Source organism: Arachis ipaensis, chromosome B9 (assembly GCF_059453495.1).
Source record: "Arachis ipaensis isolate K30076 ecotype BB chromosome B9, ASM5945349v1, whole genome shotgun sequence".
Lineage (NCBI taxonomy): Eukaryota > Viridiplantae > Streptophyta > Magnoliopsida > Fabales > Fabaceae > Arachis > Arachis ipaensis.
In genome coordinates, this window is record NC_142444.1 from 29,352,686 (window position 1) to 29,361,042 (window position 8,357).

Here is an 8,357-nt window from a genome sequence, read left to right on the forward strand (position 1 = left end):
ATAAGAAAAATAAAATAGAAATAATAAAATAAACTCTTGGCAAGGTATTAGAACTGGAAGTCCTATCCTAGTTATCCTTATCAATTGTGATGAGAATTGGATTTTTCTCCCACTTTGTTAACCTCTAACTATGAAGGTAAGTTAAGTGGATGAATTAATTTTGATTCCTCAGGTCCTAGTCTTTCCTTGGGAAAGGCTAGAGTTATTGGAACTCGAATTAATTCTTGAAGAATTCCAATTTTCAATCAACAATGAGTTTGATAACTCAAGTGTCTCCAATGACTCAACCAAAGCCAAAAAGGGAAAATTCTAAATTAAATTAAAAGCATTCATAAATCTGAAATACCTCAAATTGTATTGAATCAAATTAAACATAAGAATCCATAAGCCAAATTGGTAGCATAAATAATTACCAGGTGAAATAGAGCAACTAAAATAAATAAAAGTAGAAGAGAAACATAAATTAAAGGAACATAGAACCTGTGATGAAGAAGAAATAATCCTAAATCCTAAAACTAAATCCTAAGAGAGAGGAGAGAGCCCCTCTCTCTAAAAACTACATCTAAAACTAAAATTGTGAATTATGTGCTTGTTTATGAATGGATGCATTCCCCCACTTTATAGCCTCTAATCTGTGTGTTCTGGACTGAAAACTGGGTCAAAAACAGCCCAAAAATCGCCTCCTGCAATTTCTGTTACATTCAGGTCGCGGAAAAGTGACGCGGAGGCGTCGTCCACGCGTCCGTGCGGATTGAAGTTCGCAGATGCGACGCGGGCGCGTCATTCACGCGTTCGTGTCACCTAACTTCGGGGAAACTATGGCAAATTATATATCAAATCGAAGCCCCAAACATTAGATTTCCAACACAACTAGAACCGCGTCATTTGGACCTCTGTAGCTAAAGTTATAGTCGTTTGAGTGCGAAGAGGTCAGGCTGGACAGCTTAGCAATTTCTCCAACTTCTTGTATTCCTTCCACTTTTGCATGCTTCCTTTCCATCCTCTGAGCCATTCCTACCCTGTAATCTCTGAAATCACTTAACACACATATCAAGGCATCTAATGGTAATAAGAGAGGATTAAACATAGGGAACTTAAGGCCAAAGAAGCATGTTTTCAATCAAAGCACATAATTAGGAAGGCAAATGTAAAACCATGCAAATAGTATGAATAAGTGGGTAAAGAGTTGATAAAAATCACTCAATTGAGCACAAGATAAACTATAAAATAGTGGTTTATCACACATTCTCCTGGAGGCAGTGCCATATTCACAAACATGTAAGTGGGATAAAACCACCGTCCTTACTCAAACACAAATCTCATTTCAATCAAATGTAATCAAACATAACCAAGATCATAATCAGGACCACAATTCTTTATAATCATATTTTAATCAAACATAATCTTAGTCATAACAAAAAAAATTGAATTAACAATACAGAATTGAAGCAAAAGGAATCCTCAATCTTCTATCCAACTCCCCGATGCAATAAGAGAGGGAATTCTCAACCTCAACTTGTCTATTGCAGCAAGAGAGAGAAATCTTAATCTCAACTTGCTTATTCCCAAGATCTTTAGATTAATAATTAATTAACTTTTGGAATCTTTAACTAAATAAATAAATCTCTTTTCATTGTTACTCAGAACTGAATAAGTAAATCACAAACCTATTTCTCAAATCATCAAAATCATAGAACTCATTTTTATTATTTTATTTTTAATTAAAAATCCTCAAAACCTCATCTTAAATTTGAATCAATTTAATAAAACTCGTTTCATTCAATCAAATACCTAAAACATATTTCTTTTCATAATTAACCAAACTAAAATAAGTTAAATATCCAATTCACTTATATTACTTTAGTTTCCTCTAAAACTCCTTAAAAGTATAGTTCTTAAACCAAAATTAGTCAAACAAAACCTATTTTCGTTCAATCAAATACCCAAAATATATTTTCAACTTCATTTCTTTAGTTCAAAACTTTTCCAAAAAGACTTAAAAATTATTTCGTTTCACCAATCAAATTCAAATTATTTAAATCCATTCGAATTGAATAATCCAGTTCATTACTTTAAATTCATTTAAATACTTATAAAAATTCCGGCAGCATCTCCTCTAAAACTCATACTTTGACACCCTTCAAGGGTCCCAACCAAACCATTTTTCAACCCTTTCCAACGGTTTCAAAACCAAACTATTTCTCAATAAAACATACAATTTAGATTTTCAAATACAAAACCATTTTTCAATATAAGCATACAAATTAGATTCCAAATCAAGCTTTCATTAACTACCAGAACGCCAACTAAATTAATCAATAATTCAATCAAGTAAACAATCACATTCATCCAAAATAACTGAGTCATTCCATAAGACTCACATAATTACCAAATATATATTTTTTGCATCAATATCAATTTATAACAATTTCATAATATAAAATTATGTTTTAAAAAAAATCCTAATTAAATTTTCTAATTAATATTTTAAAATTTTGAACCTAATTCGGGAAATTAAATTATTATTATTTAACGTTAACTAATCAGTTAATTAATTCGCGGTTCTTACAACAGTAGCTACGGCTATATTTTCTGGCGACCAGAGGCGCGGTGGCATAGCTCGTAGTGACGGCAGAGGCGTACCAGCTCCTCCCTTCTCGCGGAACCCTCCTTCTCTCTCTAACCATCGCATTTCTCTCTCCTCTGTGAACTCCTCTATATGGCGGACCAAGCATGGCGCTCACCACGGCAGCAGCTCGATGATGACATCAGACAAAAGCAGCTACGAAGCTGGCTCGATGATGGCACGGAAGCTCGTCTCCTTCTCCACTCGGCGGTTGCTGGACAACGACGGTGATCCTCGCGACTCCAACGGCGATGGTGATCCCTCTCTCACTCGCGAGCTCTCTCTCTCTTTCTCTCTCTCTCTCTCTGTGTTCTGATCCTCGACGGCGACAACGTTGGTAGTGACGCCCACTAGCACCGTCCTCCTCTCCATCCTCTTTCCCCTTTCTTCTTCTTCTTCTTCGGCTCTCCCTTCTCTTCTCTCCCGATGCGTGTGTGTGCATGAGTGCAAGATGAGAGAGAGGGGGTGGCAGCATGAGTGAGTAGAGAGTGTGGGGGTGAGAGTGAGTGTGTTAGGGTTAGGGTTAGTGTGTGTAAATTAGGATTTTGATGTGGGAAAAAAGAGTGAGGGTAGGTTGGTAATTTTTAATAAAAATAGGGGTAATATAGTAATTAGAAACCAATTTTAATCTAACAAAATTATCTAAAAAAGAAAATACTATTCATTCATCAATTTACAAATTATTTTTAAATAAATACTCTGATTTTAAAATTAGAGGTAATCAAATAAATTTTCCTTTAAAATCATAAATAAATATCATAATCTAATTTCTAAAAATTTGGGGTCTTACATCCTACCTCACTTTTAAAAATTTTCGTCCTAATACAAAATAAAAGATATCTAGATCAACTTCTCTTTTGAACACATTAGGAAAAAAGTAAAAATTCTCAACATACAGATATATATATATATATATAGTTCCAAATACCAGGATATTCATGTGGCGTAAATATGAGGGAAAAAGAAATGTGATTCTAAATAGAAGCTAAAAGGTAGGCTTGATGTAAAAGATTGCATGGTTTAACAGGCGATGGTAGTATAGTGTGGATGAAGGTTACAAAACAAGCTGCTATTAAAACAACGTGATTAACATTCGCACACTGATCTCGTACCAGCTCCAGATCTTCAACTTTCCAAATCATAACCTTTTGTGGCATCACACGCTTACAAGCTTCATCTTCTGCACCCACCAAACGTGTCCTAAAGAACTAACGTATCGCTAGCTATATATCTAAAGGTCACACACGACATCAAAACAAATCTCGAGCTACTAAAAAAGATACCAAACTTATGAAGAGAAAAACAAAAATTATAGACGGGGTTCACCGGAATTCAAGAGAATAGTTAAGAACACAATCAAGTAGGGAACAAATCAAATCAAAACTTTTTCAATAAAGATTCAAAACAAGAACTTTAAGAAGGTACCAAGGATACACTCAGATAGAGATATACATAAGATGCAAGATGTGAAACAAAAGAACTAAACTGCATCTCAAGAAAAACAAATCTCCCAAGGAATTTAAGCAAACATATGCAATTAAGATCAACGAGAATGCATATGAACAAAGAAAAGGGTTGGAAAAGAATCAATTTACTTTCCAAGAAAGAAATCTCAAACAAGGACTTCAAGGTAAACCATGAAAGAACAAGATACGTAACCGAGTGACCTCGAGAAGCAACATATATTCTTTTTCAAACCCCACAAATGTGTTTCCTATTACCTCTATTTCATATATGATAACTCGTTAGTGCTCTCATATACATAAGTCATTAGTGCTAAGTTGGCCAAACTTAATACCATGAAGTATGCAATGATAGACTATTGTAAAACCAGGTTAGACCGTAATTAAATAAGTAATTAATTAAATATGGACAAAAAGGATTAGAAAATTTAGCAGTCATAATTTGAAATTTTAACGATAATATTTGGATTCGGAGGATTTTTTCGAGTGGGAAAACATAGGTTTCTGCATAAAAACTCGTACTGGTATTATAATCAGCTTAAATCTGTCCGGTACTGTGACTGAGAAAATTTATTATGAGTGAAGAGGGTTGAGAAATTAAAATTTATAATTTGGAAAAGTAAAAATAATTCAGCCAAGTGCTCTCGTGTACGCGAATGTGGCTCGTGTATGCGACTATATCTTCTTAACACTCATGCGTACGTAGCATATGTCATGCGTACGTGAGTATTGTTTCTGCCCAACACCTTCATGTATGCGAAGGTGGTCTACATACGCGAGGGTGGTCCGCGTACGTGAGATTTTCATGTTTACACTCATGCGTACGTGAAAATGTGCATGCATACGCGTATTTTCATGAAAAATAAATTTTTAAGTTCTCAACCATTCTTCTAGCCTTCTAAACCTCTGTATACCCTGTTATGAGTCTAGAGCTGGTGTAATAGAGGATAGAATGATTAGGAATGAGATCTGATGAGCTAAGATAATGAATTAAAGAGAGATGAATTGAATGCGATGTGAAATGATGATGATTGATTTTGGTTGAGAATGATGAGAATGATTATGATAATGAGGGATGATGATGATTGAGTTTAGTTATGATTTTGGATAAAATGAAATGAGATTGAGGATGAATATTATAATGAAATTAATTCTGAATGAGATATACCTACCTTGGAAGATGTAGTAGCGTTGATCCACTTGCTCTAGGTTATGGTTTGAGTCACCCAGAGTAGATGCAGTGGTTCGTCCCCACTTGCTCTTGGTTGAGAATGATATGTGATTTTAAACTTTATCTGAGTCTTGAATTTCCCTAGGTAGATGCAGTGGGTCAGCTCCACTTACTCCAGGTTGAGATTTGAGATTCTGTTGACCCTCCATTGTAAGATGTAGCTGGACACTTATACCTTTTCAGAGGATTCCCCCAATGCATTTGATATATGAATATGAATATGAGTATGAGCTTGGGGATGTGCACATGCAGGGATTGTCCAGGGTTAGCTACCAGCCTACCAGGACATGTCGGGTTGGCTGTATAACCAACAAATGATATCATTAGCCATAGGACAGGCATACATCATTTGCATTTGACTGATTTATTTGGATTTGCTACTTGTCGTCTTGGTTTGCTTATTTGTACATATTAAATGAATATATGCTAATTGCTTTACTTGAATCTACTTGTGATTTACTTGTGCTTGTGTTTGAATACCTGAGAGGTCCCTCATGCTGGTGTCGGTTGACGCTGAGGGCTATTCTGTTTGGAGTTTGGAGGGTTGTGGGAGAGATGAGAAATGTTAATTTAGATTAGAATCCCTTATAATAGTTGCCTAATTACAGATTAGTGAGAACCTAGGATGGATATATTGAGGTATGGAGCTTAAGATTGCTTAGTGAGTTCCTATTTCCTTATGTTGTATATATTTGGCATTTTTACCGTACTGGAAACCCATGGGTCGGAGGTTCTCATTCCGTATATATTGCCTTTTTTTTTCAAATGCAGGTCCTGGTGCTCCGTAGTGCGCTGGAGTTCGTCCGGAAGACGGCGAAGCTTATCTTTAATTCTGTTTTGCATTTTGATTAGATTTCTCTCCCTTTTATTTTGGAAAACTTATGATGTATATGTATATGTTTCTTTTTGAAACCTTGCCTAAGAAGTTTTGAAGTATTTTTAGGAGAGTTAGGATCTGTTATCAATTGCTTTCATTACTATAACCCTAGCCGACCTAAAACTTCACAGGTCGTGTCTAGTGGCTATTATATACATATATTCTGTTTTTACTTTATTCTTCCTTTAAGCTTTTACTTAACTTAGTTTCATGAGCGCGCTATATCCATCATTACGTGTGTGTTTGCGCTCGTAATTTTTTTTTACTCTTTCAGCCTTCTCGTTTAATAATTCCTTCTAAATAAATATATATTCCAATTACACCTTGAGTCATACCACCTTAGTATCATTGACTTATGACTCAAACTTAAGAAAACAAATAATAGGGTGTTAAATTATGGTATTAGATCAGTTCGTTCTCGTGAGCCTGAGAGGTGGACTGCTTATGCTTCAATGCATACTTTTAGTTTGTGCTTGTGCTATTTAGGATATCTAGTTGATTTGTTTAGTATGAGGTTCATGAGTATACTTTAGAAAATTAAAGTACTTAACTTGAGATATTGACACTGATCACCTTGATATCACTTGTATTGTGTGGATAGAACCCGAATGGCAACTCGTGGATGAGGACGAAGAAGAAATGAGAAACCCGCTCCTTCTGGTGATCTTGCCAAATTCTTGGCAGCTATGACCAACCTCATCCACACGATGCAACCAAGTGCTGCATCCACGAACCAGGCTATGAAAAGGATGAATAGAAACAATAGTAGAAAAGGAAGCCATCAAGCTAATGGAGGTTCGATGACCTTGGCAACTTTTCTCAAGGTCAATCCTCCAATCTTTAAGGGTTTGACTAATCCAATTGAAGTCGATAACTGGTTCCAAGTGATAGAAAGGGCACTATAAGCACATCATGTACTTGAAGGTCAGTTAGTCAAGTTTGCTGTTTATCAATTGTCTGGAGAAGCGCAACACAGGTGGCAAGGAGTTCACCATTTATTACAATAAGGAGATGGAAATGAGATGATCACTTGGGAGGTGTTCAGAGAGGAGTTTTACAAGAAGTACTTTCCGAACTTTGTAAGACAACCAAAGGAGTTGGAGTTGCTTCAATTGAATCAAGGATCCATGACGGTGGCTCCTTATACGAGCAAGTTTGAGGAGTTGTGCTATTTTTCAAGGGTTTGTCAGGGTGCTCCTGAAGGGTATGAGGAATGGAAGTGTATGAAGTACCAAGATGGTTTGAGGGATGATCTGATGCGATTTGTGGCACCTCTTGAAGTCAAGAGCTTTCCGGAGTTAGTGAACAAGAGTCGTGTGGTGGAGGACTGTTCTAAGAAAAGTGTGGCTACAAGTACCAATTGTGGTAATTACCACAACCGGGGAGGTGCAAGGTTCTTTGCTCCAAGGGGGCAGAACTTTAAAAGAGGAGGTTATATTCAACAACCTCAACAAAGCCAAGCCAACTTTCGAGGGAACAACAACAACAACAATCATCAATGAAGGAGATATAGGAAGCAACCAGAGAATGAATTAACTTGTAGGACGTGTGGAAGCTATCACTCGGGAACCCCATGTAGAGCCGGAATAGGATGGATTTGCTTCTCAGGAACTGTCCTGAGAAGACCGATCGGAATGCCGGGAGAGCCAAACAACAAGGTCGCATGTATGCTGTGACAGCGGATGAAGCTGCTAAGTGAGATACTATCTGAAGCTCATAAGAGTAGATTCTCAATTCATCCTGGAGTTACTAAGATGTATCACAACTTGAAGAAGATTGGTTTTGTGGCATATTGATAAACCACTATTTTATGGTTTATATTGTGTTTAATTGTATGATTTTATCAATTCTTTACCCACTTATTCATATGATTAGCATGCATTTATAATTCTTTCCCAAAATTATTCCATGATTAAAAATTTGCTTCCTAGGGATTTTTAATTATGTATTTTAATTCTCCTTTATTCCATTCGATGCCGTGATCTGTGTGTTAAGTGTTTCAGGCTTTATAGGGCATGAATGACTTGGAGATTGGAAAGGAAGCTTGCAAAAGTGGAAGGAAGATAAGAAATGGAGGAGATGACCAGCGAGAAGTGACGCGTACGCATGGCTCACGCGACCGCGCAGATCGGAATTGCACAAGTGACGCGGAGGCGTGGA

The 8,357-nt window shown here is 36.4% G+C and overlaps 1 pseudogene; it reads left to right on the top strand.

Moving 5' to 3' along the window:
* The first annotated feature begins 6,805 nt into the window (after window positions 1-6,805).
* LOC148544141 (uncharacterized) lies at window positions 6,806-7,873 on the top strand (annotated as a pseudogene).
* Window positions 7,874-8,357: the final 484 nt, after the last annotated feature.